This window comes from Cavia porcellus, unplaced genomic scaffold (genome assembly GCF_034190915.1).
Source record: "Cavia porcellus strain 051 isolate PalLab524CR breed Dunkin Hartley unplaced genomic scaffold, mCavPor4.1 scaffold_24, whole genome shotgun sequence".
Taxonomy (NCBI): Eukaryota; Metazoa; Chordata; class Mammalia; order Rodentia; family Caviidae; genus Cavia; species Cavia porcellus.
In genome coordinates, this window is record NW_026947507.1 from 39,740,007 (window position 1) to 39,764,756 (window position 24,750).

A 24,750-nucleotide genomic window follows, 5' to 3' on the forward strand; every position below is an offset into this window, starting at 1 on the left:
ATGCTTTTCAGCTTACGTAAAAGGTAAGAAGGCACTAGAGACTGCGGCCCATTTGGGAGGCTGTGAACAGTTCTGAGGGATGTGCCTAGCAGGACCATGGCGGGATTATTACTGGCCGGATGCAGAGGGCCTCTGTAGATGGTGACTTGGCATTGGACTTTATTCTCAAGCAGCTGGGAGCCATGGGATATGTGGGAGTAGGACGTATAGCTGTGAGAGGTTTTGAGCAGGGAACAGAGTCAGATTTTTGTTTTGGAGATGAGGAGATGCTGGCTCCTGGCCAACGGAGCTCTTGTGTCAAGCACAGAGAAGCTCTGGCTGAGAGACTTGCAGACGGGCATTCTGGGGCATGGCCAAGGGCTGTCAACAGGCTATGCCAGCGAACAGCAGTGGGAGGTGAAGTCCTTCAGGGACACAGACTGCAGTGCCTGCTGCTGGCTTGGGCATGGCAGTTACCTGAACTTGTAGCTGCCAGAGTTGATGGCAAGCGCTGGTGCTGGGCCTGGTCCCAGGAAGAACCCATTTCCTGCTTCCTTCCCCACTACTTGTGTGTACCATGGGGGAGGTGGGGGAGGAGAGCGCAGGGCTTGGCCAGGTGAGCAAGAAGCAACCTGCCTCTGGCAGGAGGTGTGGAAGGTGCTTACTCTACAGGAGTGGGGAGCCCACAGAGAGGGTACTACCTCGAAAGCAGGGGGTGGCTGGGCATGTGGTTTTGCCCAACAGTTGGAACCGACCATTGGACAGGGATGCTGGAGCAGATAGGATGTGCAGGAAGACGAGCCGGTGGTGGAGGCAGAGCGATTGGGCAAGGACCAGGCTCCCATTCCACCTTCCCCCAGCACCCCCGCCCACTGCACTTGGCCGTTCCAGCCAGCTATGCCTGGCACATGTTTTCTTGAGATAAAATTATTTTTCACAAGTACACGCCTTACTGAATGGAATGGTGGGAAGACAGGAGCCTGGTGCTGTGCCCTTTGTCCCTCCGTCCTGGTCTGGGAAGTGTCAGGATTCCTGACTCATACTTGGGAAGCAGATCTCGGAAGGTTTTAGGGAAAGTCTCTAAAGAAAGATGACAGATCTGGAGATAGTGTCTGGTACCTGGGGGACTGAGAGCCTCCTAAGGGATACAAATAAGACAAGGTGCACAGAATCTCATCAGCTGGTGAGATGCAGCACACACCGGCTCAGAGCCTTCTGGCCAGGGATGTGGCCACGCAGGGAAAGGTTGTCCAAGGGTTAGCCTGTGTGATGGGCAAGGGGAAACAGCATCAGTGCCCACTGCTTCCCTGACTGCTCACTGCCCTCAGATCTGCCAGCGTGGCAAGAAATTGTGTTCCTCAAATTGTCAGAATCAAGTCTCTTGCATGTTCTTTAAAACTTGAGTTCCTGAGCTCCAACCCCATGGTTTCTGACCTGGTGCATCTGGGGAGGGGAACAGAGAGTTGTACTTCTAAAAGGTTCCTAGTGACCCAGGGACCATGCTTTGAGAAACAGTAAGGGGGTGTGCCAGAGAGCACCAAATGCCTCTCCAGTTCTGTTCCTCAGAGGTGGGTACCCAACCCTCTCATCCTGGAGCTTTTCACATGTTCCTGTACCTGGTTGCAGTTGGGCCCAGGCATCCATTGCTTCTGCTTCTTTGGTTTTGCTCAGTTTTGCTCTTAGAGCTCCAGAAGTGGTTCTGATGTCCACCCTGCTCTCCTGGAGCTTTTCCATGGGCCACACTTCTGTCTTCCTGCAATGCCCTAATCCCTGAGTCAGCTTCCCTAGCCTTTGTCTTTGTGCCTGGTGATGTCTGTTAAGATGGGCTCTCCTGGACCTGCTAATTCCTACCTCTACCTCAGTGGTTCCACCTCTCCACCCTGGGGACCTCCAACTTCCCCAGGCTCTGTGGCACTTCTGCCTCCTTGTATCCTTTATGATATTCCCAACTCTATGGACCCTGAGGATGAGGCCTTATGCTTGTGCCCCTTTAGTGGGTGCTGAGGGATAGTATTGTGTCATTATCTGCAAGACCACAGAGAGGGCCTTGAAATTGAGTGCCAGGCATGCCCTGTGCATGCTGGTTCCCACTAGCCTGCTCTGAAGCCATAGGTATCGAGGGCTAGGGATGGGGAAGAGGAGGCATCATCTGCCCAACCCACCTTGAGATAAGCAGCCTGGAGCCGGAGTTGGTGGGCTCCCCAACCACCCAGGCAGTTACTAATCTCTTCGCTCAGGAAACTGCTACCCCCAGAGCTGTATAAGGAATGTTTTCCTCCAGTGAGAAATGCCTGTCTTTGGCATTCAAGTCAGCCTCAGGAATTTCACTTTATGATTGATCCTTCTTTTTTAAATTTTTGATATTTTTCCTCCCTCATTCTTGGGCTCTTCCCAGAATGCTTCCTTCCAGATCGCTCTGTAGACACATAGCCAAGCCTTCTCCTGCTCCCTTCGGCACTCAGCACTTCCAGGGGCAGCTCTTCCTCCAGCCCCGACTCCTCATTTAGGTCTTGCTTCTTTCCTCATTCTTCTCTTAACAAAGTCACTGGTGTCCCCCAAACCAAAGGGATCCCCTGACCTGTGGGCACCACATGAGTCCCAGAAGCCCTGGAGGGCCCCAGAAACATCACAGAGAAAGACTGCCCTTCACTTTTGGTTGTTTTTTGGGTGGTGGGAATTGAACCTAGTGCATTTGCACTGAGTTTCCATGCCTGGCAGTCTTTGCAATGGCAGTGTCATGGAAAGGACTCTCCAAAAAATGTGGTCTCAGGCTGTTTTCTCGCAGAGGTGTTCTCAAGAATGCCCTTCCACTGATACTTAACTCATTAACCACTGCCCTTACCACCATGCCTCTGCTTCTGGCTTTTCTCCTTAAAAAAGGAAGATTCCCCTCCCCGCCACGGTGTGTTGTGGGAAAGCTGTGGGCCTAGAGAAAGAACCCACAGGCTCTGTTGCTGATGCCATCTTTCACTTTTCAGAATCACAGCAAGCACATCTGCTCTTTTTCTTGGGGCACCCTGCTCTCTGTGTTTCCCCAAGACTTCCCTCCCCAGCCCCAGGTTGGAGCTGGTGTTTTTACTCTTAAATACAGAGCAGTAAGTTTCTAAGCAGAAAGGAGGAGCACTTTTCTGCACACAGCAATTCTTCACAGTCCATCAGGGAGCCAGACCATAGGAATTGGGACCAAGGGCTCAAGCTTATGGGGTGGCCTTTCCACTTCCGGACCTCACACCCTCCTCACCTCTCTGATCCTTGGTCTTCCTACATGCTGAATGCTGATGGCAATAATGTTTTCCTTAAAGATTTTTTAGAGATTCAAAGGAGATGAGCTATTTGTGTATAAGACGCCCTTGGCGCCAGTACATTACATATAGTAAGTGTTCAGTCCACTTAGCGGTTCTGTGTATCAGGGCAGCATTATTAGAAGACAGAAATGTAAGTACAGTCGGGCCCCAGCCCTGCTCTGTCTCCCAGCCCCATGGCCCAGGGCAGCTCCAGAGCCTCACCACAACCTCTCCAGCTTCTAGACTCACTGCAGGACCGTCTTTCCCTCCCTCTCCTGTCACTTCTTGTTTGGCCACATCACTGCAATGCATGAGTCCCAGCCCCTTCACCCATGGCCCCAAGAAGTCACAGACCAGACAGCACACTGATGATTTGCAATCTGCCTGGAGAAAAGGAGGGAGGAAGAGGAGTGTTAGACCAGAGCGTGTCGCGTTCACTGCTTCCCTGGTCTCCTCCCTCCCTTCCTCCTTTTGTAGAGCAGTGAACACATTCTACTTCTAACTGCAGTGATTTCACGGGGTAAATTTCTATACAAATCCAGCTTTCTTCCTAGGAGGACTTCTGTTTCCATCTCCTTTTTTGTGTGTGTGCTGGAGATTGAATCCAGGGCTTTCACATAGAACTACACCTCCAATCTTTTTTTTTTTTTTTTTTTAATTTTGAGGCAGGGTCTCATTAAGTTACTAAGCTGCCCAGGCTGGGATTAACCAGCATGCACCATCACACCTGGCTTCTTCATCTTTTGCACTCATTTAAACAAAGATGCCACCTCCTTGGGACAGAGTGGCCTGTGTTGACGTGCAAACAACCCTGAGTGGCAAGCAGCTGCCCATCACTGGGATGGAATGTCGGTTTTGAGGTGGGCTGTGGTGGCCCAGACCTGATTACCTTGGGCCAGGAGTTGGCTTTGAGTGGCTTCTGCTGTCCATGAAGGGCACTGGTCACTTCCCCAGACTGCAGACCTCACATTCTGCAGACCACTGGGTAACTTGTTTATATAGAATCACTACACTGACCTGGGCAAAGCCAGAGAGAGATAAGTGGCAGAGAGATTCTATGGCCTACATGTGACTTCAAGCCTGAAAGATGAAGGAAAACAATGTCAGGCCTGACACACTCATGGGAGGGTGCGTCTTGCTAATAAGACGGCTTCTGTCCGTGGAGGAGACTAGGAGCCCACAGCCCTGGAGGCCATAGCGAGGAAGCAAGAGAAGCTCACACCAATGTCAGGGGCATTTTGACTGGCTCGACTGGAGGTCACCCAAATGTTCCTCATTCCCGCCTGTTCTTCTTTCTTCTTTTCTGCTCCTTAGCTTTCAGCCACAACACCTGGGTCAGAACAGTGGCCTGCAGCAACTCATAGTGACCACTCCAGAGGCACTCTCCTCCCTCAGTTTCCAAGTGAGCCCTCAGGTGAGCGTCTCTGTTTTTAAATCCATCCTCAGCCCTGTCTAATGACTTAGGCAGGGTCTGCTGTGCAACGAGTTCTCCACATATCTTTTAAACTCCATTTAACATGTAACCAAGGGCAGCTCCCCCTGATTCTGAAGTTGAAGAGAGCCTGACTCAGCTGCGAGCCTGGGTGCCCTGGACCGAGGTGTGTGTCAGAGACACAATGAGGAGCGCTGCTCAGGGAACAGGCGGTGTGGATCTTTGGCCCCTCCTCATAGAATTCTTTACTTTCTGTTCTGTGCTGCACTGGGGGAGATAACAAAGAGTTTGGAGATAGTGGGGTGGGCTGCTCAAAGTCACCCACTGCAAACATTGTCACATGAAGAAGGTCCTCTTGCCTTGAGCACTTGTTGGCAATGTTTTGTCCCCACAGGCTCATTGTGTGGTGGGAGGACTCTTAGTGAGTGCTGGAAGGGTGTTCTTCTCACTGAGCTGCACTGCCCCATCGCCTGGCACTGGAAATGCCTTCTGCACATGCCAGGGCAATGAGTGCTTTTCCACAGCACAGCATGAAGAGAGCAGAACCTGCCGTGATCTCCACCACTTTCCCTCCCTCAGACAAGACTTAACCAAAGCAAAATCGATGATCGATGATTGATGATCAACAGAGCCTACTTTCCTCCACATTTTCCCCCTTTCCAACTCTTCTTAGCAGACACACCTCCCAGGACTTCAGCCTCCTGCATCTCTCAGCGCTGTCGCCTAGTAACAATATGCTTAGCAACCAGTGAGGGAAGTGTGATCACACCTCCCAGCATCATCCATGGAGCGCTGCAGACAATACAAACCGTTCCCTGGTTTCTCTCTGCAGCCAGAGGAAGGTAACTGTCAGAGATGGCCAGCATTAGGCTCCAGAGATGGTACTCATTATCCGGGGGCCCAAATTGGTTGTTGTTTGGCTTCTGCTTGGCATTGGGTAATATCTTTGCAGGGGCGGTTGGGTAGGTGGTTCTTGAAGGGCCGGATCTCTCTGCTTGCACTTGTTCTCAGGATGCCTGTGATGCAGGCAGGGCAGCTTGCAGAATCCTCTCTGCTCCCACGCAGCCTGCCCTGCACCCAGCCTGCGTTTCCCGCCCCCGGCCACTGTATTCTCCACTGCCTCTTCCATTTGGAAGTGGTTCTCCCGTGCTCTGGCACTGGCCTGGCCTCCACCTGGCAACTTCCTGTTCTGCCAGGGTCTCTGCCTTCCAGAGGCTCCTCTGTGCTGCTGGACAGCTCCAGATCCCCCAAAGAGCGTGTCATTCCCTGACCTCTGTCCCTCCAGTTATGGGCACCCCCACCTCCAACACAAAGTAGGCTTGAGGTCCTCTTCCTTCTCTCTGTTGGTGGTCAGAAACTGGATTGTTGGGACTTCACTAGGGATCCCTGCATGGCATGTAGTGGAGGGAATAAAAATGGCCAGATGTTTATGTGCGTACCCTGGATTTTTGTTTTGTTTTGTTTTATCTCACCTGTATGACTTAGGTCAAGTTGCTTTAACCCAATTCTTAGTTTTCTGAAAGAATCAGAATATCTGCCTCCCAAAGCTCTGATGGCAGTGTATGAATTAACAAATAGAATCCAGCGAAGTAGATGACATACAGCTGGAGAACTTTTACCATTTCCTTCCTCCTCTTTCCATCTCCCCCTCTTTGTTCTTCCTTTCACATGGGCTCTTCCTCAAGCCGAGGCCAGGGTCTGGTTGGATTCCCAGGAGGCATGTCAGTGCATCGGACACAGTGATCAGCTCTGAGGCTTCCTCTTAGTGCCTCTGACCTCAGGCCCTGTGCTCAGCAGCCCTCAGGTTCCTTCCATTCACCTGTGGGATGGAGCTGTGGGCACCTCGCTTGTTGAGTGTACAGGGTTGCTGTAAGGCATAATGAAGCTAATACACATCATCTAAGATGTTTTACACATTGGAGAGAAAAGAATTTTCCTGAACAAACTTGATCCTTGGACAAACTGTAAAACCTAGAGAAGTTCCAAAGATGTCTAAAACTCCCTTACTCCTAAAGCTGTAGCAAACTGAAACTGGAGGATGGTAGTCACTGAGATATGACAGTCACTTGCCCAGCAATGGCCTCAGTGGAAAAACCAAATCCTCCCTCACAGGCAGAGTCATCTTGTAGCCAGCAGAGCAGATCTAGCAGTCCTTCCGCTCTGTTTTCTGAGTTCCCATGACCAAAGTGGCTGCTCATTAACTAGTTAAAACTTTAGCTCGGCAACAGTGTAGAGGCCTTTGCTGGCTTGGGCACAATGTCGTTGTTCTGTCCTTTTAGTAAGGAGAGCAGATGAGTCAGAACATGCCCAAGGTGTCAATAGACATAGGGGAAGCAACTGCTGGGTAGGTGTTTTTTGAGCTTGTGTCATGGACTTCATTCCACAGGGTGGTTCTGTGTTTAGTAGTGGCCTGAAGGAGAGCTGAATTTGCAAATGGAGAATATCTGAGGCAAGAGGTATTGACGTGCAGAACCTAAGTAATTTATAGTAAGTCAAACAGAAGTGTGGGAAACTAGCAGACTTTGGATGTTACTGAGTCTTGAAGGTTGGGAGTCTGGCCAAGGATGAAGAAACAACCCAAAGGCGTTTACGTCCTCTTCTGGGAGGTTCCCCCAGGCAACTGTAGAGTTTTCTAGCAGAAGAGCCCAGCGGGTAAAACAGCAGCACTGGAAGCTCTGAAAGCTCTGCTTGAAAGATGATGTCAAAGCTCCTGGAAAGAGGGGTGCAGGTCCTCATTTGGGGACTGGGCTGCCAGCCACCCTCCAAGCCCATAGTGGATAAGGAGAGGCGGACAATAGAACCTCCAAGTGAGAAGCTCGTAATTCTTTATTTTCAGTGAAGTTGCAAGAGGTTAGATACACACCAAGTCAGCTGTTAACCATGAAAGAACTAAAGATACTGGTTGAGGAGTCATGGGGAGATGGATTTGATCTGTATTCTGCCTGGACAGATAGAGCAACAAGTTATAAACTCAAGGAGTTTATAAAGCTCTGATGGCAGTGTATGAATTAACAAATAGAATTCAACTGGGAGAGATCTGACAACCACCCAGTCCAATCCCTTTCTCCACAGGGGAGGAAATAGTCCCCAAGATGTCAGCAGTGGTCCCTTTAGACTTATTGAAGCATTTCTTTTACTTTTTGAACAAAAATGCAAAAGTGAGACACCAGGAAAGTGACTTTCCTTAGGTTCAGCTGCACCACAGAGCCAGTTTGTCCCAACTCAAAGCTGATGATTTCCAACTCACTCATGCCCACGGGGTCTCTCTAGACCTCTGTTAGAAAACCTACTGTTGCCCAGGGGAAACCTCCCAGAAGATGCAAAGAGACCAGAACTGGATCTCTAAAGAGATCTTTTGCAATATAGGTGTCGTCCTGTCACCAAATAGTCTTTGCCATTTAAAACTTTAAATCATCAGCACATCACAATTTCCAGAATAATTTCGGGAGCATTATCTTTGGAATAAAGCATAGGCTTGTTCTGTGGGGCGCAATTAACTGTAAAGCATCAACCGTAAGCCAATCTCACAACGCACCTGGCTCCATCGCCTCAAACCCACCTGCCCAGGGCTAATGCACAAGCGGAGCCTGTGTTTCATTTCCCTAAGCCATGGCATCCCACATAGCCCATCCTCTGAAGCAGGGGAACAGTGCTAATAGGGTGCCAAAAGCGGTTGGCACGCCATCCCCCGCACAGGCTCCTGTCTACAGCTTTTGTTTCCAGGGTCTCTTCAATAATAATGACTCAGTCTGCAGTGCGAGCTCCACTTCCTCTGGGAAGAGAGCTGACAGCAGCAGCTCCGTGGTGCTGGGTGACTCAGGGCCCCCTGGCCGGCGGGGCTGCCTCTCTCTCTGCCAGCTGACCAAGCTCCTGTCTGTTTTTGCAGAGCTGCTGTCCTTGGCTCTTCCGGCTTTCAACGTGCTCACCAATTAGTAAGGTGTCATCTCCTCCACCCCGTTACACACAGACCTGGGAATGTTGCCAAAGCGCTTTTCCACCCACCTGCTCCTTTATAGAATTTGTAATCTCCAGCACATGCCTGATGCATGGAAGGCCAGGGAAAGGTCACAATATATTAGCTGAGAAAAACCAAAACAAAAGACCGGAAAGGCCTCCTGGCTCTCTCTCTCCTCTTCTAAATGCCTGTAGGAGCAAAAGCAAGGGATATTTCATGTTTCAGGGGTGGAGTGGGAGGAGTCTGGGCTGGCCCACACTTATCAGCCAGGCTAGGTGTCCTTGCTTATTTGGATGGACAGTATTCTAAACTGAAAGCATTGGTTTCTATAGTAGAAACAGCAACATTCTCTACAAGAACAATAAAAGGCCAGGTCCAGTGCCACAAGTCTGTAATCCCAGTGCTCTGAGGCTGGCTATAAGGCTGAGGCTATAAGGCTGTAAGTTCCAGCCCAACTTGGGCAACTTAGAGACTCAGCAAGACCCTGTTTCAAAATAAAAAATGCAAAGGACTGGGATGTAGTTCAGTGCAGAAGCCCTGGATTCAACCCTGGTATCACAAAAATAAAACAAGCAATGAATAAGAAGTATGGGACCCCTTTCCCTTAAACTAGCTGAGCCTGGTCATCTCAAAATGCAGAGAGTGAACGCTCACCAGACTGCCTGCTGGTCTAATCTCAGAGTGACTAGAAATTTCATTTGCAAAATGTTTATTTAGCAAAATAAACACTTTTGCTAAATCAACCCAAACATATTCCACAAATATTTATTTAGCATGCGTGATGAGGGAGTCTCAGAAGGCCCAGGGATTGCCAGAACCCTTAATGTCAGAGGCTGTGGTGAGTCAGATACCCCAGATAAGGTTGGAAGGGCAGACAGAGGCCACCAAGGCAAGCCTGAAAGTCACTCTTAGCTTTGGAGGTAGCATACTCTGTCCAGGGAAATGTGGCTATTTTCTAGACCCTCGGATACGGTAGCCTTTGCTTGACAATCTGTTGTGGACTTTTTTCTCCCTCGCTTTCCATGGGATGGGAAGGGCCCAGCTTGGCCTGCTTGTGCTCTTGCACACTGACCTGTGTTGTGAGGACACAGCACTCTTGACTCATTTGTTCGCTCATGTTCTGACTTACACAACTGCACACTGCTTGCTCTGTCCACAGAGTAGCGGCGGTCTCAGGCAAGACTTGACCAAACGATGCAATTTTACAGAATCTGTGGAAGGGGTGAGATTTCCCACTGCTGGAGGTGAATAGCAGGAGAGCACGAATTCATTAAAACCTTAGAGATCTTGTAGATCGGGCTATGGATGGCTTTGCAATTGCAGGGGAAAACAGCATCAGAGAAGGACCTATTATGGAAGAAGAGGCAAGGCATCACACCTGCTTACCGCCAAGTACTTACTCTGCCAGCTACTCTTTTGGTGGTAGAGGACAGAAGCCCAAAAGGTGGGATTTGCTGGTACTTATGCAGATTAAGGGAAGACACAGAAGCAGCGGAGCTCAAAGAATGCAGGGACCAGAGACTCAGACAACATGCCCAGCATCTCTGAGTTTGCCCGCCTGCACATTGGCTTTATTCTTTCTGGGATGCAAATGAGAGGAGCTTAGCTGCTACTTGTATCCAAATTCTCACCTCAGAGCCCTGTCACTCACACAGAGGAAGCTTCTTTCCCCCAGCTAAAGTTTAAAATATGCCAAAGAACAGCCCTAAGGGGCTTGGCTGAGATTGTGCATTTACTTCTGGACCAATCTCTGTGGCCAGAGAGGGAACTGTGTTTGCTTCAGCTTGATTAATGCATTCCAGCCTGTGTGGGAAGCCTTCACTGGGGTACCAGGTGGGCATGAGAGGAGGAAAGTTTCCACCAAGGCACTGAGTGAAGCTGTTTGATGAGGAGGGAGAAGGCGCTCCAGGCACGAGACAACTGAGCCCCTACAATGCATTTGCACTCTTCTCTGGGTTGTGTGGCAGTTTATGATTCACAATTACAGATGTATGTGGCGCAAACTTAGAAAAGAAGAAGAAAAATAGTGACCCTGAAACTTCCTGGATATTGGCAGTGTTAATGTGACTACCGAGATTGGAATAAAAGTTCAGAGGAAGAGCAGGTAGTAAGGTTGAAAGTTGAAGTTATTACCATCCTGTGGTGCCATCTGACACACCAGGCCACTGCTTGACACCGTGACTCTGAAAAGACATCCCTAGCTTGGGTTTCACAGCTCAGTGGTGTGTTTTGCTTGTTTGCTGTGAGTATTACTGAGGATCTGCCCACAGAGTTTTCCCTAACTGTCAAGGACAATATCTTTATTGTACAGGTTTTGTCTGAAACTGAGAAACCACCTTGCTTAACCGTCTTGCATGAATGATGTTCTTTGGGCCATTTTTATTTCTGCCTGTGAAGTTTCCAGACTTGCTTAAGACAGTCTTTTTTTTTTTTTTTTCCCAGCAGCATTGAGGTTGAATTCAGGGCCTTCACATTACACAACACCCACAGCCCTTTTTCATTTTTTTTTTTTTTTTATTTCGAGATAGAATCTTGCTACGTCTCTACATTGCCCAAGCTGGGCTCAAACTTAGTCTTCCTGCCTAAGCCCCACCCCCAAGAATGCTGGGGTTTCAGGTGTGTCCTCAAGAGGATACTTATTGCTTTCATCCTCTTACTCTGTTGCTGGGTGTAGCATAACAGCCTCCCAAAGATACCCACATCCTAATGTCAGAGCTTCTGAATGTGCTGCCTCGCATGGCAAAACAAACAGTGGTAATTTGTTGCAACAGTGGAAATTGAATTTATCTACCTAAAAGTTAGTGCCTTTTAAGAAAATTTTATTTTTTTGCAGTACTGGGGATTGAACCCAGGACCTCCACACTGACATCTCTAGCTCTTTGAAATTTATAAATTTTTATTTCGAGGTAAAATCTTGCCAAGTGGCCCAGGCAGGATTCAGACTTAGAAGCCTCATTCACCTAAGTAGCTGGGATCAGAGTTGTGCATAACCATGACTGGCTGCCTCTATGTATTTTGATTCAGTAATTCTACTTATAAATGAAGGTGTTCACTATATTATCTATAATAGACGCCCGAGGGCCCCAATGGTGCTTTTCTTTCCATTACAGTTGTGCTGTGATTCAAGCAACAAGTCATGAATTGCCTGACAGTCATCTCTGGATGGTGTTGCCTCAAGAATGTTGTGATCACAGGTGGAGATGGAGGCCTGTATTAGAGTAACTGAGGTGACAACTTTGCTGTTGATCTGCTGTGTTATGATTTATACCTAGTTGTCCCCCCAAAGCCTCATATGCTTATAGGTGGGGCTTTAGGGAGGAACCTGGATCAGCCTGTGTGATACTGGGTTATGGGTGTATGACAAATAGATTAGTGTACCGATTGGTTTAGCATAGTTATGGGTAATGGGTCTAGTGAAGAGGGAAGCTCCACTCTGTGTGTGGATAGCACCAACCAATAGATTTGTAACCTAGACAGAGTAAAAGGCAAAGAAAGCAGACAGGCTCACTGCTTCCTGCCTCCTGCCTGCCCTGCCATGAACTGTTTATCCTCTACCTGCCTGTGAGCTGACTGACTATAGATTGAAACCTCTACGCACTATGAGCCAAAATAAACCTTTCCTCCTTTAAATTGTGGGTGTCAGATATTTTGTCCCAGCAATGAGAAAGTAACTAAGACATGCTGATTGAACAAATGCTTGCTAACCATGGTGGATCCTAGACCAGAACCAGGCACAAGCAAAAGATATAAGGGTTTATGGGAAGCAGTACAAATCTGGTCACAGAAATAGTTATCAACAGAAAGGCTTCTCAAAAAACCAATATTCTACTTGCAACTTGAAGGATCAGTAGGAATGACCCACAGCCGAAAAACCAGTTCAGAGTACACCCTTTCCACATTCTGGATAGATGTGTTACTGCGAGTGGAGAGCAGTCCTGGCTGCCCCTGGGAATTATGAGGCTCTGTGCCATGAAGCAGGAACAGGTCCCTTGCTGAAAGACTATAGTCAATAGCAAATTTTAATAATGTGAACAAGGTCCTTCAGTGGATGCCCAGTATGCTCATACACTGAAGTATTACTCATTCACAAAAAAGATGGAACCCTTGATACATGTGAACCTGAATGTATCTCAAAGGCATTAAACTGAGTGAGAAATAAGTCAATCTCAAAAGCTTATCTACTGCATGATTTCCTTTAAAATGTTCTTTAAAACACAATATTGTAGAGATGGAGGACAAATTAGTAATTGCAAGGATAAGGCTGAGTGTGACTACAAAAAAGTCCCCAAGAAAGGAAGCTCTTTCATGGTGATGAAAAAGTTCTGTGTCTTGACTCTGGTTGTGGTTACATGAATATCTACGTGAGGTGAAGCAGCATAGAACTCTGCACAAAAGGCATACACAGATATGCACACAAACAAATCTGGTGAGAATAGAAGTCTGCAGTCTAATCGTAGTATTATGTCAACATCAGTGTCCTAGTTTTGATATTATATGACCTGATGTCGCCATTTGGGAAAGATGTGTCATGAGTACATAGGACTCTGTGTGCTATTTGTGCGACTTCCTATGAGTCTATAGTTATTTCAAAATGAAACAGTAGGAAAAAAATAGCTACCAGCTAAAAATCCTCTGACACTCTCCTGCCCCCAAGAATTTTCTTACCACCCAAATGCTTCTTGCCCCATTGAACTGATATGTAACCACTTCATGAGTTTCCTGTCATTTCCAAATGTCTGCTCGTGGCCGTGTGGTATATAGGTAGATGACATTAGCAACCCACAAGCAGAGAGAAATGAGAGCTTATTTCCTCCCAGATCTGCCAGACTGGGCACCTGCAGTGGGCCTGCCTGCTCCTCACCAACCCTGGGCAGCATTTCCCAGCCACTGCCCCTAAAGAGATGGGATGTTCCTGCAAGGCATTGTTGATACTGCCTTGTGTGTCATAGGACTGGCTTTCTTTCTCTTTTGCTGACTCTAGATGTGAAAGGGGGGCATAGACAGTATTATGGCTCGTATGTAGAAGTCCCTTTAAAGCCTCTTGTACTCACTGATGGAGCTTTTGGGGGGCTGAATGGATTTGGCCTTTTAGAGGCTGAAGAACCCAGGAGAAGCATAGCCCTAGCTCTCTCTGATTCAGGTTGGAACCATAGGTGGATAGGTAGGGATCGCGGGCAGCCGGCAACATCTCTGTGGACTTGGGAGGTTGTACTCAGGGACCAGAAGGGCCCTTCTATCTCTGGTGTCTGAGATGGTCTCCTAGCATCCCTGAGGGCTGCTAAGTCCCCCGACGTGTTCAGTGATGCCTGTCCCTGGGTCTCTGGACTCAGATGGACTGGGCTTAGACCTCTCAGCTCTCTGCTCATCCACCCTCCCCATGGGGCCCCTTTACTGATATAACCCTGCTGAGCCAACCACCCCCTCCTTGGGAATTTTCTTATCTTTAAATTCATCTTTGCTGCCATGCCTGTCCAGGGCAGTCACACGTAATATGACAGGCAGTCTGGAGGGGGCCACTGAGTGTGTTCCCATTCTGCTGAGCTGACTGGGTGGTCTGCACAGTGGGAAGGGCAGTCTGAGTCTTCCTGAGAGCTTCCTCATGTGAATACCAGTGGCTGGCCAATCCCTGCTGGGCCCGTCCTAATCCAGGCCTGGCCCCCAGCCTCAATTATTTTGCCAGAGCCCCAGGCAAAGCCAGAAGCCTGCACTTCAGAGATCTCCCTTTCTCCTCCCCTTTCTCCACTCTCCCTGGAGCCAACCTGCTGTTCTCTCCTCTTCCTGGGTGTGACTCATAGGGAGCTCCCTATCAGCGGGGCAGGTTTGTGATATTTCCTCACCCTGGAGAGACCCAGACCTGAGCAGCTCCCATTCCCGCCTGACCAACTCCCCCAGCCTAGCTGCAAAAGGATGGACAATTGTATCTGCTTAGGGATCAGTTGTTGGGTGACACCCTCTACAGCCTCCCGTGTGCTTGTTGTGAAGTGTGGGAGGAGCAGAGACCAGGACAGGTCACTTCATCCTGTTCCCTGCACCCTTTCTTTCCTGCCACCTTGTGACCCTTGCAAACCAACACCCTACCCCCACCAGTCCCCCACTGAAGCTTTTCTGGCACCCTCAGCCCTACCCCAAGCCACTTTGCAGCAGCAGCCTGCCCCTCACTGGACAGCTAGGAGGACACCGAGTCCCCAGTGCCTTTCTCAAAGGAATTTGGCCAGAGCAGGGTGACACTGCCTCAGTGTGCAGCAGAATAACATCCCACGTGAGTTCTGGAGCCACTGGGTGGAAGTGAGGTCCAGTAAGCGCTTTAGTGTCCTGGTTCTGTGGGGCAACAGACACCCAAGAGTGGGCTGGGAATTTTTGTGTCCCAGGCAGGTCCCCCTGAGATGGCACTGACTCCTACCCTGCTCACACTGGAAAACGCAATTGGCTCAGTATGTGTCACTGGCCAAATGCCCTTATTAGGCTGGCGTCTCCAGGGAAGTGCTGATGAAGTTGCAGGACCTGAAGACAGAGTAAGAACTGTTGGAAGTCTGTGTAGACTGAAAAGCCCTAGAAGAGCAATTGAGATGTTTTCTAGCACAAAAGTCAGGGGGTGACAGTGAATCGTGTCTACTGCATGTGTGTCTGCTGGGCAGACTCCGGATGTCACAGAGAAATGCATTTGGGCTGAGTAGAAAGGGAGGCTCCGTAATCATTAGTGCTCAAACCAGTGGAGCGAACTGCAAAACGCTGAGGTAGTGAGTCCCCTGTCACTGGTGGCCAAGTGGGAATGGCTGCATGGGCTGAAGTGTAGCCCAGGTGACCCCTGACAGCTCTCCTGGTCAGTCTCACTGTGCTGAGCTGGTACAGTCACTCGGCATTTCTAGGACACATGTTTCGTGAATTCTCACCGGTCATTTCGCCACCCACAGGCCTGTGGGTCACGATGACTTTCCCTTGCTCTGCAGAGGCAGAAATGAAGAAATAGCCTGGCTGCCGCTGGGCTAAGATTAGAGAGCCAGGTCACCTGCTCCCAACACACTTGTGCGCACAGAGCAGCCATTGTTTGGGCATCTGTGTGCTGCCCAAAGGGTCCGTTGGCCTGGCACTCTGCATGCATCCTGCATATCTCCAGCCTGGTACTGAATCCTCACCACAGCTCCGAAACAGCTGCACTGTCCCCTCCATATTACATGGGAGGAAACCAGGCTCAGAATAGTTGGCAACATGCTTATGACATGGCTGGCAAGTGACAGATATGTGTCTGGCCCGCAGGTCTGTCTGTGCTGCCGATGCACCTGCAGAACACATTGCAGGGACTCTGTACTCCTGGGTCAGAGATGGCCTCTGCCAGGTAGTCCAGGTCCTGTGCCAAGTAAAGCTGGGGGAAAGGTGTGTCCCATCCTGTCCCCAGCTTCCCAGAGACCTGTATTCTCCAGGAGTAAATAACACATTCATGACAAGCAAGATGTGCCACAAAGTGAGCAAAAGCTCATTTGACTATGGGGCAAGAAGGAAAGCTTCAGGACAGAGGTGGCAGCGGAAGCCATGATAGGGGGCTTGGGGCTGGGAGATGCCGCATTCGGTGCTAGATGGACCTCCTAGAATTGTGCCATGAACTCTCCAGCTGTTGCCAAGCAAAAATCGTTGACTTCCCTGCTTTTTCCACCTTTTCCCACCACTTTTCCCACACATGGCCCCAACAGAGCTCTCCAGCCTGGCCTCCTCCCCTACTTGAACGGCTCTTCCTTCTCCAGTTGGCTGTGGATTCCTCCTTGGGACATCTCCCTTCACCTGTCCCTTCTTTTTCCTTAGCATTGCTTCCATCCTGGGCCAAACTCTCTTGCCATCATTGATGTATTTGCCCCAGGGTCTTTCCCTGCATATCCACCCCATGCCTTTTGAGTTACCTTTATAAAACAATACTTTTGGCCGAGTCTCTAGTACACCCCAGCCTTTCCAGCCAGTATATCTGTGCCTATTCACAGTTTTGCTGGCAGCCCATCTCCTCCTCTTCCCAAACCTCTCCATCCTTGAGAGGTTTGTCTGCTGTTTATGTTCCTCCCAGGTGGGAGCTCATCGGTTCCCTTCCTGTCCTCACCTCACTGTGCTGGTGCCCATCCCTTCGCTCCGCAGAAGTTCCCTGATCCTCTCTTCCTGGCCTTGGCATTCTCTTGTCTGTCCACTGAGTAGGTACTCCGGGCTGTTGTTGTAGTGACCACCCCTGCAGCACAGCCCCACTACAGCTCAGGGACAAAAGTAAAGGCTTTTGCCCTCACTCTAGGGGTCTGCTCTACTCCTCCATGTAAAGAAGCCCCATAGGTTTCCTTGAGAGATGGTGCATCACCTAGTAAAAAGACTTGAGATGACCCTGGTGATGGGGACCATTGGGGCAGCTGTGGTAATTTACTTTCCTGCTAGAAAGCTGACCTTCAGAGGATGCAGATGGGAGATAAGACAGTGACCGATACACCCAAAGCAGACCGGGAAGAGATTCCGAGCAACACTGCCTTCACACTGTGTGTTTACATGGAGATACGAGCCACTTTGTGTCCCCTTTCCTCTGCCATATCATGGTCCCACGAGTTTACCTCTCAAGCAGTGTTCTACTTCCTGTCACCTACAGGTGAGCCTTTGGTTTGGACTGACACAAGTCACAGCCTAGAAGATCCGGGGAGCCTCCATCCCATGCCTCACCCATAAATTAGCTGGCTTTCCCAGGAGAGAGACCCCTCCAATCCAACCTGGACACCTCCCACCCCCCGGATCTCTTCCCACATGGTGGGCAGGGCTTTTCCTTAGAGGAGTAGTTTGACAGTTTCCCTGGTTCCCAGATACTTGTTTTCAGCTAATCTAGTTTATCTCCCAACTTGTAGATGGGTGCTCATGAACTTTGCCAGTTTAAGTTGAGAAAGTCTCTCTGCTAGCCAGATCCTGGTCTTCCCCACATTTTACCGGACCCGATGCCAGAGTGAGAGTGGGTATCGAGGCATGGCAGTGACTTCTAACTCCCTGTGTTCTCCCTCATTGTCTAACCTCCCACAGGAAGGCAGGTATTTCCTGAGCAGGCTCTGGTGCTGGCTTAGTCTTCGCAATATGCAAATTTCTTGTGACCAAGCCTGTATCACCCAAAGGCAGGAAGTCTCCTATGCAACTTCCGAGCTCACAAAATAGAGGCTGAGAGAGAGGACCGGTCCCGAGACTCTGGCTCCAAGTATGTCCTGGGTTGTCTGTGTGGGTGTTTCCATGTCTCTGTGGTGAGGAGGTGGCTCTGCTGGGTGGGGGCGGGCCATGAACAGCGAGAACAGCAAGCCGAGGAAAACAGAATGGGAGCGATCAGAAGGTCGCATGGCAGGCTGCCCCTGGCTTGCCAGATATTCAAACGCTCTGTTTAAAGAGGCAGGGGTAGCTGTAAAGAGGGTTTGTAAGGTTCTCTAGATTAAAAAAAGAAGAAAAAGAGAGGCCAAAAGAGGGCAGCAAACATTGAGATGTATTTTAGCTGAGTGCAGGAATGGACTTATTTGGAAGCAGCACCAGGGGCCATCTGCCCTGTGAGGCCTCAGCTTCAGGCACTCTGGCTCTGAAAGCCACCCAGCCCTGTCTCAGAGACTCTCTGGTGGGCACAGGAGGGAGCTGTAGGCTGGACCTTCCAAGCAGTTTGATAAAAAGTCCAGAACTGAGTATAATATCCAGGCAGGCGCTGTTGGGCCTGTGCTGGGACTGGGTAGCTAGGTATGCAGGTGTCTGGGCCTGCTCCGCTGTCCGCTTTGGCCACATACCTGTTTCAGCAGGGAGACAGATAGGTCAGGGGTCACAGGCCCTCTGAGTCACCTAGAATCAGTCCCCTGAAATGCTGTCATGTTCCTAGGGAAGCTCCTGCTAGGGTCTCTTTGGTTCCTTTAGCCTTCTCCGGGTATGGGATTGGCCTTTCTGGAGCCCTAGTTGCTAGATGGTGAGTAGCCTAAGATAGTCCTTTCCCTGTGCTGGGGGTGAGCGATGACGCCTGGGGCTCTTGTCAGAGCTGATGCTTCTGTGGGGTGAAGGAGGGGATAGCTGTGTCCCTAAACACACCATTTCCTGCTTTTCTTCCACCAACAAGGACTCCCTGCTTGACCAAACTTTGGTCAGCCCCCCACCCTCAAGCCTCCTCTGGCCCAGATCCATTCACCCCTGACCCATTGTTGCCTGAAGTCCCTCTTAGTCACTGTCCCTGCCCTTGGCTGTAGACCCCCAGCTGTGGCATGTCCCCCCAACTGAGGTGAGGCCAAGCTCTTCCCTCTGCTATAATGATCTTGGCCCCTTGGCAGTCGGTAATTTGGAGAAGAGTCTTCTTGTTTTACTTTGCCTGGCCTGATCTTCCATGCCTACATGTGTGCCCTTAACTCAGGTGCCTAACAGGCCCAGGGTTCCACTGGGTCATCTCCTTATCTCTGCTCCTCATAGAAAAGCTACTTGGAAAGGCTGCTGAGGTCCAGGAAAACCACCTGTCTCACGGGAGGCATAGGAGTGCCACCCTCTGGTCCCTGGTGTCCTCAAAGGAGGAAACCATGACTGCCTTGGGCTGGAGGGAAGAGGTGGGCCGCAGGTGGGAATGGAGAGAGCCCCGGGAATGTCGCCCTTCTCTAGCCACTTGGTGCTTGTATCCCCAGGAAAGGGCTGTTCCCCGCCTGGCTTGTTCTCTGTCATTAGAGGCGTTTCTCAGCATAGCTATTTTGGAGCTGCAGCTGGTTGCTTCTCAGAATAAACAGAGCTGTGATATGCGTATAAAAGGAGAAAGGAACCTCATCTCTGTGTTTTTGCTCCTCTCCGTGCTTTCCAGCCTCCACTTCTCTCTCCTTAAAGGCCTTGCGCTAAGACCCTTGCTCCATGGCCCCTGTCCCGTAGCTCTCCTTCTGCCACCCTGAAGGCCCAGAGGCTCTCAGGGGCTCTGCTGAGGCCAGACCTTGTGCTGAGCTAGGGGCTCCAACGTTTCAACCTGGAAAAAACTCAATGTCAAGCCACCTAGGGGTTCATGGACAGGCCGAGCATCCCTTATCTGCAATGCTAGGGATAAGACCTTTGAGATTTTAGAATATTTGCAGGCATATAAGAAGAAATCTTGAGGATGAGACCCCAGTCTGAAGCTGAAATTTATTGGTGTTATATACATGACCTGAAAGTAATTTCATGCACTATTTCTAGCATGTCTGTGTTTCGCCAGTGACCTGTCATGCCAGGTCAGATGTGGAATGTCCTTGGGGTATCATGTCAGTGCTCCAAAAATTTCATGTTTTAGAGCATTTCAGATTTTGGATTTTCAGGTTAGGGATGTTCTCCCTATATTGCAGATTTAGATCAAGGAATGGAACAGTGGATCCACCCTTTCCCAGCTTAGATGAGGCAATTAAGCTCCCCACTGATGACGTTCTATGCTGAGGCTCTTGGAGCTCTTGTTAGGTGGGACCCCCCTGACCACAGCCCCCCATATGTTACTATGTCCTTATCAGCACAGCAGTGCTGCATTGACATCCTCAGAAAGTGAGCTTGCTGCTGCAGGGGACAGAGACACATCAAGCTACTGTTGGTCACACACAAAGCAGACTTGTGGGACTCAGTGTATTTGTGGACTGAAGTGATTCCCATGAAAGCCTAGGACAATTGGGTTGGGGATGCTTTCCATGTACCTGGGGTCAGGAGGGTCTAGTCACTAAGGAGCAAAAGAATAGACTTGTGCGTGGCCACATTTGAGGCCAATTGTCATCTCTTATTGGTCCTTCTGTAGCACATTTGGATCAGACAGTGGATCAGAATCAAGGGAGGCCCAGGCCTCTGCTTTGGTCTCTTCCAAGCCCATCAGTTTCTTTCTGCATCCTTTTCCTTACCCCCTTTCCCCATGCATTATGCCTTCCCTGGGGAGGGGCGTGTCTGCCTCTGTTTATGCTGTTCTGTATCTGCTAGCCTACTTCACTGCTTGACCGCAGAGACTCAGCACCCTGCAGAATGCAAAGAAGTCAGACACAGTGCCTCAAAATCTTCTTCCTACCCAGGGCCAGCGGTGGTCCACCTGGTCTTGCCCCTGTGGTCTCATTTCTCCACCGAGGCATCAGACCTGCAGGCCTCCTCTGCTACCTGAAAGCAGCTCTGAGAAAAGAAGGCGATCTGAGCCCTTTGGGGTGGGTTTCCTCTCGGTTTTCACCTTATTTTTAAAGATGAAACCATGGTTAGGCTCCCAAATTAGTCTTTAGAAACCTCAGTGGACAGCTCAGCTGCAGAGCTGTGGGTCCAGGGGTGGGCTGGGGCTTGCTGAGCTGTGAAAGCACGGCACTTGGGACATTCCTATTGTCCCAAAGAGTCCTAGGTGTGAATGTCAAGGTTACACCATGGAGAAGGCCCTGGCTCTTCTGTGCACATTGGGGGTGGGGGTGGGGGTGGGGGTAGGGTAAAGAACATGGGCTTTGCACTGAAGTGGACTTGGCAGTGTGTCCACTTTCTTAGCCCTATGATCTTAGGCTCCACCTATAATGTGGGAATCAACAGTATGGATCTCAAAAAACAGCTCATTCTCCTATTCAGCATCTTATTTATCAGGCATTTTTTTGTTTTGTTTTGGGGGGTACTGGGGATCGAACTCATGATCTTGCACCTGCCAGGCAGGCGCTTATGCCACTGAGCTAAATCCCTAGCCCCTGTCAGGCATTTTTGTATACCAAATACTGGCCAGGAGGGGGCTCCCAGTCCAGGAAGGCCTGACCCAGCACCTGTCTCATGGATACCCATGTGTCCTCCCAGGGGCCCAGATGCTATGCAGATTATAGAGAAAATACACATGCGATATGCTTAACCACTCTTGGCACATAAGAGTTCCATAAATGCTCGTTTCCCTGAAAATAAGACCTAACTGAAAATAATCGACATTGATAACTAGGGACCAGAAATGCCAGCCCCAATTGGCTAGGTCTTATTTTCAGGGAAAGAGGGTGGTTGTGATTATTCTATTCGACACTAGCGATATGATGTGAATGAACAAGAGATTCAGAAAAAGGTGGTTTCATTTGATAAAGTCTTCAGCTTCCTTCCCAGAGCTGTAGCTCTTTTGGTTGAGAAGCGTAGTGACCAAATTTCCCCAGAGATTCCATAAGATGTATAAAGAGATTTATTGTGAGGAACTGTATTAAGCAAGCTGGTGGTAAAACCTCTATGCGGAGCCAGGGAGAACCAGTGCTTCAGTTTGCACTGAGGAAACCAGCGTCCTATACAGTGTGGAGGGCCTTGAGGTAGAAGGAACTGTGTTTTATCCTTTTGTCTTCTTCACCTCTTCAACTGATGGGATGAGGCCCACCCACATGGGGGAGCATGATCTGCTTTACTCGGTTTACTTCACAATGTGAATGTCATCCAGAAATCTCTTTACAGATCACCAAGCATAATGTTTGACCAAATGTCTGGGTGTCCAGTCAGGTCATCATAAAGAAATTAACCATTATGGAGAACAGCAGTCAGAGCTGCTATAGCTAGCACAGCCCCTAAGCAGAGTTGAAGACATCACTGGGCTTGGCAGGGCAACCACCCCATCATGGAGGAGACAGTGACCCCAACTAAGCTTGGGACAGACAGAATGAACCACTGGTCTTGGGGCTTGATCCGGTCTAAAGACCTGTTTTCTGTTAGTTGACATTATGCTTTGTAAATTTGTGCCAACATTTACAAATTCAGGGGTTAATATTAAAAGTCTGAATTTCCAGCTTCTTATGCAACCTTGGAAGTGGCCGTGTGAGCGTGGGTGTCATGACCAGCCGAATCTGAGCCTTTAGCCCAGGTAGCTACTTGCCTGGGCCTCTGTCAGCCAGGCCTCCTTCCTATGACACTGCTGTCACTGTCTCGGGCAGAAACATACCCTGGCCTGACAGGCAAGGTCCTTCCTGGGTCTCAGCAGAAGGGCAGTTGGGCAAGGACTCCTCTTAGCTTGCTGTGTTTTGTACCATTTAAAAACTAGAGCACGCACACTGGAAGTCCCATGAGACTGGGAATAGTCAGTTTCACGGAGGGCAGTATCTTTCCTCCTCCTTCAGGCTTGAAGCAGGAGAGACTTTGAGAGATGTGCCTAAGGGATGGAATCTTCCAGAGCCACAGAACTGTGAAAATCACCCTGCTTCCGTTCTGAACACAGTGAGAGAAACAGGAGTGTGTGTGGGAGAATAAAAACCTCCAGGGAACCCAGAGCCGCTGCTTTCAATGATCTGAAGGGTATCGAGTGAGAAGGGGTGGAGCCCCTTGTGTGTGTCCCCAGAGGGCAGACGTCCAGCGGAGACCACCAGCAGGGAGCACGTGGGCTTGCAGAGAGAGCTTCTGGCAGGTGGAAAGGCCAGGGGCCGAGGTTGAGCAGCAGCCAGGATGGAGGCTGCTGAGTCAGGGCTCCTACGCCTCTCTCATCTGCACAGACACCGACAATTGTGCCCAGTTCACAAAAGCTAGGCAGGAAGGGATCTGGACCTCCATTTAAGCTCAGAGGTCAGACTACAGCGAGCCTGTGTTGGGGGCACCTGGGATTTGCATTAGCCAGGTGCCTTAAGACACCCTCAGTGGAGGAAGGGATTAATACCCACAGATTCCTAGAAACAGGTGTCCCTGCTGGCCATGTAAGGAAGCACCCAGCGGATCAGTTCTTTATTGTAGTTTCCATGGGAAGGGACAGGTGAGGTGGGGTGAGCAAGTGTAGGACTGGCTGATGTGAATAATTCCAGCAGGTTCCGGGAGCAGTGGCTCTCTGGGTGCCTGCCCCAGGGTGCTTAGAGCAGATCGATGATTCTTTCCCAGAGGACATGGTAGGAAGTATAGGCACTGGATTGGCTGGTTGGCATGAAAGTTCTGCCATCAGGGATTACCTCGCTCCAGAAAAATGTCCTCTCAAGATTCAGAAGGGGCCCGAGTGTCAAAGTATCAAATACAGGAACTAGAAATATGATTATTACAAGACCTCACTCATGTGCTACTTCTCCAGGCACCCCAAGGAATGGGGGGAGCAACGGGCTAGTCTCCCTACCTTCTTCCAGGCCTAAGTTACCATCAGTGGGCCAGAAATCTCCTCAGAGTCCAGTCATAATTCTGCTTTGAAGGGAGGGACCAGAGTTGAACCACTTTGCTCAAACGTAGTGGTTAACAGCAGAGCAGACCCTGGGGCTCAGTGGTTTCTCCTTTCTATGAAGTTGGAAGCAGCTGGAGGGAGTGGTCATGGTGTCCACAAACACTCAGTAAACATGGACTCTGAAATGGCCCCTGCCGGCAGCATCGCTAGCTCCCTGGCCCCGGAGGACAGTGAGGGCAGCAGTACAATCCCAGATGGAACTGAGAGGGTCTCCTGATTCCAAGCCCAGCCCAGTCTAAACACACAGGGAACTCGTAGGACCCAGGTTCTTAGAACCAGGAAGTACTATGTGGTGAGGTGACCTCAATCCAGTCCCAGCCTTGCCCTGAACCAGATGTTGAGCTGCAAAATTTCCCTGTAGCCTCAGCCTACCTCCTGTCATCCGTTCATTCCCAATGAGCTGCGTCACCACTCCTGTTAAAGAGTCGTGTCCCATCCACTCATTCTGATGGGATGTCTCAGGCAGCTGTGTGTTTCTAGTGATTTTTCCCTGAGGAGTCCAGGTTCTAGAAACCACCAAACTGGATGGTGTCTGGGGCTCCTTCCAATTCGAAATCCTATGTGTTCTGAATTCATCTGGCCAGGTCCATGTGAGTAAGTTATTACCACTGCCCCACGCAGGCAGTAGAGGGCTGGGTGGGTGCAGTAGCACCTGTACCTCATGAGTTTGTAGGTACAATGAGCAGAGCCCAGGCCTCCTGGCTCTGGGGTTGTGAGTTTCCTCTGCCTATTGCGATGCGCCTGTAACCCCAGTGTTACATTCAAGACATATATCATGTCTGTTTGCATCTGGTTTTGTATTCTACCCATGTGACCTTTTGTTCCCAGAAGGGCTGTGGGCTGCTGTGGTGAGCAGGGCAGCCTGTGTTCTGGCTTCCTCCTTCCCCTCACCTGGCCCACAGCCATGCAATCAGACGCTTGACAAATGACAGCAACGTTGACAGCTGAGAATAGAACAGAGTGGGAGGTTGGTCCGCTCAGCCAGCATTGTGCTGCTCAA

The 24,750-nt window shown here is 49.9% G+C and overlaps 1 protein-coding gene across 7 annotated transcripts in view; it reads left to right on the plus strand.

Annotated features, from left to right (window-relative positions):
* Positions 1–24,750, plus strand: part of Ptk2b (protein tyrosine kinase 2 beta) — a 105,328-nt gene that overhangs the window by 12,838 nt on the left and 67,740 nt on the right. The window contains exons 2-3 of one of the 7 annotated variants that reach the window (XM_005008121.4): positions 4,578–4,677; positions 11,761–11,877. The exons of 3 other annotated variants lie outside the window; for them this stretch is intronic. The gene's annotated coding sequence lies outside the window, so the exon portion shown is untranslated. Of the gene's footprint in view, positions 1–4,577; positions 4,678–11,760; positions 11,878–17,731; positions 17,844–24,750 lie in introns of those variants that run through there. 3 more of the 7 variants (XM_013143438.3, XM_005008122.4, XM_013143439.3) reach the window with 3 other exon arrangements.